The sequence below is a fragment of the Zalophus californianus genome, chromosome 5 (genome assembly GCF_009762305.2).
Source record: "Zalophus californianus isolate mZalCal1 chromosome 5, mZalCal1.pri.v2, whole genome shotgun sequence".
Taxonomy (NCBI): domain Eukaryota; kingdom Metazoa; phylum Chordata; class Mammalia; order Carnivora; family Otariidae; genus Zalophus; species Zalophus californianus.
Genome location: NC_045599.1, coordinates 20,129,330 through 20,142,540, shown reverse-complemented (window position 1 = coordinate 20,142,540; position 13,211 = coordinate 20,129,330).

The window sequence follows — 13,211 nt, the reverse complement described above, 5'->3', positions numbered from 1 at the left end:
GGAAGAGGCAAACAATATACAATTGTAGATTTGCCCTAGTGCTGTTAACTCTCCCGCCGCCCTCTGCCATAACATAATCCAAAGAGATCAGGACCATCTGGATATCCTGCAGAATGCATCGATCTACTGCATCAGCAATAAACGGGACAAATCTGCCTCCTCTAAATCTTTCCTGAGAGTTGCTATTAGAAAGTTTAAAAATGTCATTGAGCATCTGGAACTTGCCATATGACTGTGTTGTTGTTGTTTTGTTGTTTTTTTACTAATAAATATTTACGTGAGCACCAAACTTGGACTGAGACTTACTTTCCTCGAGTCCCTTCACCTGGCATCAAGGTGTTGGGGGGAGAGGCCTATAGCACCTAGCTGTCTCTTACTACTACAGAATCTGCTATCTGCCAAAAAGAACATAATAATGGAAAATGAACAAATTGGCTTTGGTCAGTTTCAATAGGGCTATTGTATATCCAGGCTGGTAAGGTGTGGTCCTTCAATGAAAAATTATATCTCCAGTTCTGGGATATTTTTCATAAAAACCAGGACTAGTAATTTAGAATTAGAGCACTCTCTCCTTCGTATATTGAATAATTTGTACTCTCTGGTTCTCTTTTAGGGTTACCTATTACTCATCAAAACCTTTTTTTATTAACATAATTACTTCATACTTTATTATAGTTATTATGTTATAAATATAAAGATTATACTATGTTTAATGTTTAGTGATTTTATAATCATATTTTCTAAGATGAATTAAATCTTCATTTTCAACATATTGCCAAATTTTGTCTTATTTGGTTATATCCTTGGAAGTTTCTTTAGGTGACAAATCTCATCCACTCTGAGAGACTGTGAGATTCTCAACCAATGGAGTCTATACGAATATCATTATTTTTTATAGTCCTGATCTTTATTCCTTGGGTCCATTGTGATTCCATTTGCTAGACCACAATTAATGCATTATGTATTAAAATTACATATTATGTTTTTAAAATAGTATTTGATTAAACTGCAAGTAAGGTTACTTTTTTATGCTTCATATGCATTTGGTCTATGTAAAACATCAGTTGTATCTCTTATGTTTGTTATACTTATAACCTTGTATTTTTAGCAACTGTTCATACTAACCACAGTTTTTCTTTTAAAATGACCTTGTGAAACCCATTGTTATGTAGCCATTCTGTGACTAAGATTCCATTACACGATGGAGCTGGCTGATGGCTGAAGTTTGAACAGACACAGCTGGTTGTTACAGCTGTGGGTCACAGCACGCTACATCAGACCAAATGTTCATTTTGTAGACTCTGCTGAAATCTTTCACTGATGGAAGTCCCATTGACTTTGAACAAAATGTACCCAAGTGCCTCTTCAATGAGCATGCTAGAGAGGTGAACAAAAACCCAGCACCCGACATTTCTATGCTTGTAGAAAGTGGAGTTATAACTAAAGTTTAAATTGGAAGGTTAAAGCTTGTGCACCAATGTAGTGGTCCAATCAGACAGTACTACAATCTTTCTTTTCAGAAGCTTCAAGGTACCAGTATCTGAGTAGAAAGGAATGCGGATTAATCAGCTAGAATGAAATGTTGTTGCCATGTCATTTCAAAAGAGCTTGTCTGAAGTTCCCCAAATCAAATAGTGTTTCTTTAAAGGATGCAGCAATTATCTCTTCCCAGTACACAAATTCCAAAGTTTTCTTTTTATGGCCACTTTAACATACATGTGCTTGAAAAGACATCTGTAAAGGGACATTTTATGGATCAAACCCAATTTTACCAGCCCTTTACAATAGCTATAAAATTAGCACAGTTGTGGCATCAAAAGTGATAGGGCAGGAAGAAAAAGTTACAAATAAGGCAGTAGTGTTCTTTTGACTTTGATTCTTCCAACTGTTGTGCCTCTCCCTTCTCTTGGGTATGAAAGCTTCATTGCTTCTATTTTGTACCTCTATCAAAGAGAGGAAAATGTGAACAGAGAGCTATTAGAAACAGTGTTGGATGAGTAGAGGAACTTCTGTTTTCCCAGACAGAAATATGAAAGGAAGCAAACATTTTTCTTTTTCTTTTTTTAAGGATTTATTTATTTGAGAGAGAGAGTGAGAGATCGCGCACATGGGGGTGGGTAGGGGCAGAGGGAGAGGGAGAGAAAATCTTAAGCAGACTCTGCTCTGAGCAAAGAGCCTGATTTGGGGCTCAACATGGCACTCAATCTCACGACCCCAAGATCGTGACCTGAGCCGAAAGCAAGAGCCAAGCGCTTAACCGACTGTGCCACCCAGGTGTCCTGGAAGCAAACATTTTTCTACACTTCTCTTTCTCCTTGCTGTTCTTGGGTACCTTATTGTCATAGTTTCATGTTCAATCTACATGCTAATAATTCTTATGTCAATATCTTAGCCATGTTATTGCTAATAACTGACTCCCCTTCACAATCTCAAGTATCTACTCCCCATCTAAAACCTTCCATTTTTCCAGTTCATTCTTTCTCTATTTCTAATCCTCCGACTTGAGCAATACCAACTACCGGTGTTTACAACCTGTGATCCTCTCATCTTTTCAATATCCCGTGTCTATCTCATTTTCTCTTTCTCACTTAGCCATCTTAAATTCCACAATCATCTTAACTACTTTCTTGCAAACATCTACAATTCTATTTCCTGTATTTTGTTTCATCATAACCTCTTAGCAAAACCAACCCTAAATAAATAAACATCACCCATACAACTGAGCATGACTGGAGGATATGCTTAGCTATAGTTTCACTTTAAATTCATGATCAGCAACTCAACAGTTGATCCCTAATAATGCCCAGCAGTCTTACATTTCCATAGTGCATTCATTCACCCACTCTCTTAAGCAAATAATTCACATAATTTCCTCTCATCTCAAATCTTCCTGTTCTTATTCACAGTTGAGAAATGATTTCATATCCTATTTCATTAAGAAAATTAAAGCACTTGAAAGAGAACTTGCCTAAGTCCCATCTTCCCATCTACTACGTTCTTAGCAGAAGATGCACCTACACGTTTCACCTTTCCTCCTCCTATGGTAGACCAGCCTTTTCTTATCCAAAGCCAGACACTCCACTTAGGTTCACAGTCTCCTCTCAGTCTCTCTGTCTTTCCCTTTCTCCTTCTCTCTTTGTCTCTCTCTTCCCATCCTTCCTATCAACATATAAACAAACCAGTTTCCCTCATTATTAAAAATCTTCTTTTCTTGACTTGAGCAAATGGAGGTCACTAGGGAGTGGATTCCCCTTGCAACCCCCCCCCCACTCCGCCTATCACTCCATTTCTCTGCTTTGCAGAAATTTTTTAAAATTACAACAAAACCCCACAACTCTTTGAAATAGTTCTCTATGTGAAGCCTCTCCAATTCTTCATTGGATTGGAATGAATCCAGTCCAATCAGGCTTTGAACCCGCATCTATCGAACAGAGATCACTGTGTCACTTTTTCCTCCTTGACAGTCTTTTGACTTCCAAGCAACACATAATCTTGAGCCCCTTTTTCTTGGTATAATTTTGAATTTCTGTGTCACACACTGAACTACTTTTCTTTCTTCACAAATATGCTCTACCTATTCAACCCCAACTCTCTAAATTTCTGTTTCTCCTCCTTTCTGTTGCTCAGGCCACAAAACTTGCAGTCATTCTTGACCCTTACCTTGATTTTACTCTGCACATGTAGTTCCTCAGCAAATCATGTTGGTTCCAAATTCAAAATATATCCACAATCTATCTTTCTGTGTATCTGAGCCATCATCATCTCCTGCCTGGATTTTTATAATAGCCTCCTAAAGGATATCCCTGATTCTGTCGTCTCCATACTTTCTTTTCTCAACACAGTAGCTAGTATGTCTTTTTACATGAAAGTCATCATTCTTCTGCTCAAAAGCATCCAAACTAAACCAAATCCTTGCAAAAGCCTGTGAAGACATGGTCTGGATCTGTTTCCTCTTTCACATCATCTCCCAGTTTTTGCCCTCTACTCCACTTACTTCAGCCACTTTGGCTTCCTGACTATTTCTTGAATTTACCAGATACATTCCTGCCTAAGGACCTTTGAACTGACTGTTTCCCCTGCCCAGTCCTCCATATACCTATGTATCTTCCCCCATTCAACTTTTTAAGTTTTTGCTCAGAAATAAGCTTCTCAGCAAGACTGACCTTACCACTCTCTCTTTAATACCACACTTTCTTCCACCACTGTTCCCTAACACTGGTAGACCTGACCACTTGTCCAACTCTTTCTTCTCCTTGCACATATTATTTTCTATTTACTTATTGATTATATTTATTTTCTGTCTCCACCTACTAATAGGTAAGTTCCATGAAGGCAAACATTTTTGTCTGTTTAGAACTTCAGCATCTGGATTGTTGCTTAGAACATGGTACATACTCAATAAGTAATTGTTAAATGAGTGAATAATGAGATCAAATCTTTTCCCTAATTATCTATTGGGCAAGTATACTTGTCTGGCCAGGTCTGCCATGAATCCACACATAGCTGTACAAAAGTACTATCTACTCTGTAATCTAAGAGAGTGACCCTTTCCTTCCTGGAATTTAAACTATCTGTATTTTGGGGGTACCTGTGTGGCTCAGTCGGTTAAGCATCTGACTCTTGTTTTTGGCTCGGGTCATGATCTCAGGGTTGTGAGATAGAGCCCCGAATCAGGCTCCGTACTGGGCATGGAGTCTGCTTAAGATTCTCTCTGTCCCTCTCTCTCTCTCTGTCTCTCAGCCCCCTCCTCCCTCCCAAGAGTGCACTCTCTCTAAAAAATAAATAAGTAAAATTAAAAAAAATAAAATATTTATAATGTAAAATACATCATGAAATGCTTACTTACAAATATTTTGCTGACATCTGACATACCACTTATTACTTTAAACTCTAATTATGTATATTTAATTTTTAATTTATATTTCTGAATTATTTAACTAAAAAATGTGACAACTTCTCATGTACTCTTTTTGCAGATGTAAGACATTATCATTTTGACATTATTGATTCATAAAACGGTAGTCTCAGCTATTTTTCTACATTCCCCTTACTATTGCCTTTCTTAGTGATAACTACTGTCCTAAATTTAGAGTGTTTTATAGTCGAATGTGATTATATACTTTTACCACATATGTAGTCATAAAAATATAGGGTGTTTGTTTACAGTTACAATTTTTCATAAATACTATCATCCTGTCCATAGTCTTTGATGAGTTACTCTGTTCATTCAGTGTTAATGTTTTGGGTTTCCCCGTGTTGATATATTTTAATTACTCTAAAGTATTCCCCTTTGCATAAGCATCAGCAGTAGCTTATTCATTCATTTCTCCATAAATGAACAATTCTTCTCAGTTTTTTGCTTGAAATGTGGGCTAAAATTATCCTCCTTACATATGACTCATTGTGTACTTGTGTTGGATTTTCCACATTGAGTATATGTAGAAGTATAATTGCTGAGAACTATGGTTTGTGCATCTTGAATTCAATAGGTATTGTCAAATTTCTCTCAGATGTGGCTGTACATTTCCATAGGCAATTGGACACATTCAGTTTTTCCAATTGAATCAATATGAAATGGCATTTCCTTGTTTTGATTTGTACTGAGAATGCACAGGATGAATCACTCTTTATGATCATTGGCATATCTAGGTTTCTTCTTCTATAAACTACCTTTTCATGTAATATCCTTCTTTTCTACTGGATTCTTTATATTGATTTTTGGATTTGTTTATATATTCTGAGTATAGCTCTAAATCAATTAGATTGCAAGTAACTTTGACTTGTCTATGAACTTGGTTTATAGTGTCTTTTGTTATGAGGCATTTTGAAATTTTAATTTGTAATGTAAAATAACAATCTTCTATGGATTTGCAGGTTATATGTCTTATTTAAGAAATACTTTTCTTTAGCAATATAATAAATATATTTTACTCTAAAAGTTTTACTTGTTAGCATTAAGCTTTTAATCCCTTTAAGATTTGTGTGTATGTGTGTTTGTGTTTATAGAGTGAAATATGGTTGTGGCTTTATATTATTCCAGCATTACTTACTGAATTGTCCATTCTTTCCAAGTGATTTGGAATGCCATTTCCTTCATATATCACTTTTTGTTATATGATATGTGTGTCTGTTTCTTGGCCCTTACTCCAGTTCCATTTTAATTCTGCATACCTCACTGAGTTGATTGGTATAACTTTGTGATTTTAATGATGAGGGAGTGGTCCATCCTCCTTTTCCTTCTTAAAAATTATCTTTGCCATTACATTTACTCTTTGATTCACTCCGATCGTGTTTCTTTGGACATTATTTATTTATTTTTTTTAAAGGTTTCATTTATTTGAGAGAGAGAGACAGAGATAGCAAGAGAGAACACAAGCGGGGAGGAGAGGGAGAAGCAGGCTTCCCGCTGAGCAGGGAGCCCGATGTGGGGCTTGATCCCAGGACCCTGGGATCATGACTTGAGCTGAAGGCAGACGCTTAACCGACTGAGCCACCCAGGCGCCCGGCCATTATTTTTTTAAACACATTTTTGCAGTAATCATCAAGGAATCCCTATTAGATAATATGGATTTTTTTAATATTAATTGAACCCCTAATGACATTGAATACAAGTTGACTGCTCTCTTCTTTTTAAAAGAAACTCTTGGCAAGTGTTCAAGGTCTTCTACCATCCATGTCCAAGCTTCCAGTCTGTCCTCTGCATTCCGTCCCACCCACATTCCAGCCCTAACCCTGCTGTTAAAATGCACTTCCATTCATGTGTTCCGGCCTGAAGCAGCTCCCCATCCAGCCTAGTAAAAACGTGTACTTTCAAAATGGCCGCTGTGAACCCTTTCCAAATAGCCTTCAAGATGAATTTTTAAACATAAAAATAAAAACCCAGAATTACGTCATAGCTAGTTAAAAAGCATTCTTTTTTTTCCTTGAGAGGTTGTGAGCAATTTGAGAGCAAGAACCACATGTTTTTGCTTTGGTTTCCTTAATATACTACATGGTGCAGAGCAAACATTCTTTCATTTATTCATTCACACAACAAATGCCTACTGAGATCTACTGTGTACCAAATATTTTTCTATGCACTTGAGATACATCACTGTATGAAATAGACAAAAGTCCTTGTTCACAATCATGAGAAAAGCTGAATTATACCATACCATATGCTAAATGTATTTCCTGATGTATAATTTTCCTATCTTCTTTTCATGTGAAGGGTGGCATCTGTATTTACAAAGCAGTTATCATTTAAAATGTTTTAAGAGCTTTTTCTCACTAGTAGTAATTCTGAAGTTAAATTTAGAAAAATTCAGCATTAAAAAAAAGAAAAATTCAGCATCAAAGGAATTAGATGAAAACAATGCTTGATAGAATTTGTAAGTGAAGTGAGAAACTCTTGACTGTAAACTTGCTTCCTGTAGCAAGTATATGTGCCTTTTGAATATGCTTCTGTTAAGTTTTTATTTTTATGACTCACTGATCAAATGATATGCAAACAAGAAATACGTGAAACCAAAGTCATCAGATGTGTATTTGTATTTGTAAGCTCAAAGGAAATACTTTAATCAACAGATAGGGCTATGGCTTTAAAGAGCTAAAAATTGCCTTTCTTTGTCCTAAATATAACTTTGAAATTATTTTGGGGACCAAAAACCCCCACAAACTGTAATTTATAAAAACATTTTTCTGTTTGTGTATGCAAACTAACAATTGTTTGGCCAAGTAGTGTCTGAAAACACCTTTATCTCTTTCCATTCAGTAATTGCTGGACCAAGAAAGACCTTCATACAGGTCACGTTATTGCTTAATTAATTTAGCATTAAAGCATGACAGGGCGTGTTTTAGTGTCTATTAATGCACGCCTTGGGTGCCTTCAACTGCTTGAGGCATGTATTAATAGCCCAGTAAAGCATGCCCTAGAGTCACCTAGTGTCATTATAAAATGGTTATTTAATTTGGAATTTTATTTTTAAACCTTATTTTCCACTGAATTTACACTCTGTGTTCTTCCACTGCATGAAATAGTTCTTACAGTTAGGATCCTTTTTCAAATTAATTTGCCATACAAGGGGGAAAAAGTCAGCAGCATTTAGCTTCCATGGTGTGAATATATTATATATTTCTACACTTGCTGCATAAATAGAAACAGAAAAGTAAAGGAGGGTTTTGCCTACTACATAAATGTTTCTTAAAAAATTGTCAGATGTGCAGAGGAATAATTTTTCATTCAGTAGAACTGAGTTTTCTGATACTAATCACTTTTACTGTTTGTTACCCCTTTCCTCAGTGATATAAGTGGCTAACTCTTTTCTTCGTCTCTCTGAAATGCCACTATTAATTGAATAATGAGATATGATATAGCCTAAATAATGGAATGAAAGCATATAAGGGGACTGTTGGATATCCCAAGCCCTCAGATCCCACTGATGATCCTTCGTCAGAAGTAGCGGTAACTCCCCCCCTCTGCTCCCCTCATTTCTCTCTGGCTGTCCCTCTTGTGCCTAAAGCCCTTTAATTGACCTTACCTGGGATCATGACCTTTTAAGTAAAAACCAGTACTTCTCAAGCACCACCTCCACCGGTCCTCACTGCTTCCAGACTGGTATCAAAAGTCACATCACACGGAATGCTCTAGAGGGATTGAAATTTGTAACACCAAGCACAGTGTCAAATTTGGGAGAAGATAGCTTGCACATCAAAGCCATTGAGAGATTGCTCTTCCGGACATCAGCAAAAATTTGGAAAAATGTGTTTGGCAAGGAGTGCTGAGGACATGGGCCAAGGGAAGGAGGACCATGATTTCTACCTGTCAGGTTTTTGGAAAGTACACGTAAAGTAGATCATGGAATAGATTGTGTCCTGGCTTATGTGTTGGCAGTGGTTTGCTTGCCTGAGTCAGGATTTCTATCAAAAGCCTATTTAACTCACACGGTGGACCTGTGCAAAAGACACATGCGTCTGTGATTATGGTGAGCTTAATTAGGTGGTATCTTCCACTGCTTCTAGCCGCTATTATATATGTGGGCAAATCAGCCCCAGGCCCTGGTAACTGTTATGCAACTGATGGGCTGGAAAATCTTTTTTCTTTTTTAAAACTTACGTCAATAAGGAGAGAACATCAGAAGCCTTGGCTTTTACCTGACAAATGGCTATTTAGATTCGTCAATTACATTAAGGCCATGATAGCTATAGTGATATGTATAGTAATATAGGACCTAGAAAGTAGTGAGTCTTCTAGAAGCCATGGAAGATAACATGACTGCCAGAGAGTAGAAAATTCCATTAAAATAACTACAGAGTTCTGGGACCTCGATGATGTTTCTGGATTCTGTTTATGTCAAAATTGCCTTTTTTAAAGTGAAAGTTAGTTGCTCCATCTTATGCCCTCTACCTTTCAAGCAAATAAGCAAACAATAGAATGTTTGGTAGACCTATTTGATATTTGGGAACAGTTTATACCTGATAGATGAACAGAGTCTGGGAAACGCTTCCTACTGGTCTGGGCTATAAGGCAAGTAGCAAGGGCATTGTCTCCTTTTTACCAGTGACTCTATGGTGCTGGAGTGTTTATAGCAGATGAGGAAGCTGTTTGAACTGGTCGAAAGACACAGCAGGATAATTACTGTGGACACCCAATGATTTTGGAGCAAAGCCATGCCTCTTCACCTATAACTCTTCTTTTGAGAAACAGCTCTTAGTTTTGCCCAGGTCACACGTATAGCCCGGATACCTAGTCATCAGCTAACAGCTGCCTATGTGATCTGAGGTATCCATTTTGAACTTTCCAGGAAGCTATAAGGTCAGAGGGCTGGCAACAGTTATTATGAATTATAGTGATATATAGAGACCCAGCTTGAAAGTACAGATAAATAATGTGAACATTCCCAATGGGCACATTTCTCTCAGATTGCCATCCCTACTCCAGTCAATACCTAAGGCTTCACAGGTAGGTTTCCATGACCTGAAGGGGACATCGCTGGAACTTGGATAACAGAAAATGTCACACTACGTGCTGGCAGCCAGAGGCAGCTTGTTGTGACTTTTGTAACTGTGGAGGTCTGAAGAACACTGGAAAGGGTCATCCTCCCTGTGGGTATAATTCCAAGTGGTGAATCTCATTATCCACATTGTCTGGTAAAGAGATGTCTGCAGCTACAGATCTTCACTGATACAGAAGTAGCAGCTAATTGTGTAATCGTGGGAGAAGAAGAATTTGGGGGGGAGGGGTGTTGTTTTGTGAAAAAGAAGGTTGCATAAGAATTATCTGGGTGAGCTTCTGAGTTTGAAAATATGTATTTTCCAGGTGAATGATCATGATGAGGCTGGTGCGGAAGAGAATTTCAACACTCAGGTAGATAGTGACATCCACACAACTCTACTGTGTGGTGATCAGTCAGCTTCCTTCCCTGGCAGAGAAGTCACTTCAGTGTTTTCTTGTAGGGTCATCAACAATGTAGCCATGGTATGAGGGACAAAATTTTGCATGAGCTCACCAATAGATTATTTACTCTCACTGAGGCTAACCTGATTACCATCATTCACAGGGAACTAGTTTACTAGCAACAGGGACCAGCGCTGAGACTGGGTATGGTCCTATACCTTAGATAGTCAGTCCCAGCCACATGACACTAGTTCTTCTTCTGGAATAGATGACTATCTGTGTATCAGTTCCCTTTCCTTGTCTGCCAAAGAACCCGTCTGTGGACTTATTAAATGCCTTGTTTATCATCATATATGAAGTATCTGGCCTTATGAAAAGATAATAGATGATTTTTTTAAAGATTTTTATTTTTTTTATTTATTCATGAGAGGCAGAGAGAGAGAGAAAGGCAGAGGCAGAGGGAGAAGTAGGCTGCCTTCAGGGCAGGGAGCCCGATGCGGGACTCAATCCCAGGACCCTGGGATCATGACCTGAGCCGAAGGCAGATGCTTAACTGACTGAGCCACCCAGGTGCCCCGAAGAAAAGATGATAGATCTTTTGAAGCCTTAATTTCTGCAATTTCTGGAGGGCCTTGTGAGATTGGCATCTGTTCTGTAGAATCTGGTATAGAACAAACAAGTGGCTTGTATTTTGTGATCATTCTCCCATGGCCAGAAAACATGGTTCTGGGCAACGAAGGGACAGAAGAAGCGAGAGTGACTTCTTCACTCTTACCGTCAATGATACACTTTCCACATTTTTGTTCTGCATTACCTTTTCCCTAGACTCTACTGATACGGAGATATTAGGACTTAATGTACACATGCTTCTACCAGGGGACAATGGTTCCATCAAATTAGAAGACGAGTCTGCTTGCTCCTGGCCATTATAGCTACTACATGCCATTGAATAAATCGGCAAAAAAGGGGGTTCCTGTAATTACTGGGGTTCTTTTTCCTAGTTATCAAGAAAAATAGGTAAAGAGGAATATCCCCTTGGGCAGGGACCGCCTCTGCTATAGAAATTATATAATATCCAATGCAGGCAGATTCCTTATGAATGAAGTTTTAAATAACCTCACCAGGCAAAGAATCCCAAATTAGCTGAGGTGCTACTGAAAGAAGATGAGTATAGAATAGACAGTGGAAGAGGGAACTTATTAGTGCCATCTGTAAGTCCCAAATAATTTCAAAAACAAAGATGGTTGTTTTTACTACTGTGATTCTCCAACACCCCCCGCCACCTCTCTTCTCTTATTTCCCACTGTCTTATGCAGAGTATATTGGAGATGATTAATATCACAATAGCTCTCAGTTGCAAGTCTGTCATTACATAGTGATAGAGCTGGAGGAAGAGTGCTGGATGCAGTAACTGATGAGAATTTTGTTCCTCTGCGGGAGAGGAAGAGCATATTTTTGTTAAGCACTAGCATACTGTTGGGATGTTTAAGATGGAATATATTAATGTTGGCAAAGCCAAAGCCTAGGCTCTAGTTGATATTTGTTATGTTTGCTGGTTGCTCAGAACCGTTTGACCACCCTTCCTATGTTTGATGAAGTTCCTGCTGCAAAGTCTGAAGCCTGGGAACTCTTTTCCAGCTTCCTTGGGCATTATGACCAAAGCCCTATCAGTCTTACTCTTAACTACAAGTTAACCCTTATTAACTATTAACTGTTAAATGAGCTAGTTTTGACACTTATTGGGTATAGTACTACTGGGTTCTTCTTGGCTGCAGAGGTTCTTTTCACTGCTCATTGATTGGAGATCCTAAATTGTAAGGAAGAGGGTTGTTCTGTTACACTTCCTCTTAAAAACAAGACAAACTTCTATGTCATATGTTTCTTTTTTCCAAAATGAAATTTCTAGTTCATAGGTAAGAATATACTGTTACTAATAGACTCAGACATCCACAAACTAATCTAAGTCCTTTAGCTAGAACTAAATTGAAGTTTTTTTTTCTCCAAAAGCTATTTTGCTTGGAGAAGCATCTTCAAAGCTGCTCTTGTTATATTTGGAAGAGACCAAGGAGTGTGAACAAGTAAGTGCTCGCTTTTGAGTTATGCCAAGAATTAGTCTAGCATTTTAGATTTCCGTGCAAAATAATTTCACAGGCTCTTGAATGTGACATGAACATGAATGCAACAAATCCCCTTATTATTACTCTTTCTTCACTTACTTGACACGGTTTTTCAAATTGTTTAGGGAAAAATGCAAAACATACCAGAACACTCTAGAGTTCTATATTCTCTTTAAGGTTAATCCAGTCTATTCATTTTGAAAACACTATTTTTGGAACAGTTAATATTCAAGTATTTATTATTGTCTTGGGTTTGCCTTAGAATATGAGCATTTTTCCAGAACAAAACTGATTTTGGCATTATTCATTAAATGATCTAAAATATAATCTGGCAGCATTATTGTGCAAAAACAGTCAACTCTCAGAGGTTCCTAGGTTCAGAGTTGAAGATGAGCCAATTTTTTCTTTTTTGTCATTCTGAACAAAAAACTTTTTTAGGGTTAATCACAGAGAAAATAATAACAGTACCAATAGAGTAAAAGTTGGAGTTGGTCTGTCTTTGGACCTTAGGAGGGCTGTATGAGTATCCTGGGTACTTGGTGGTTTGAGAAGAATCATGTGAATGAGATAATTCCAAAATAATTTTAAGTTAATCTGTTATTTTTACCTAGCATGTGAGAAATGCAAAAGCTACAATCCATGTCTTCATTCTTTTTAGATTAAACCTGTTTTTCTTAAAGGAGTTCTCTCTGTCTCTCACCTGGCTCTCTCTGGCTCTC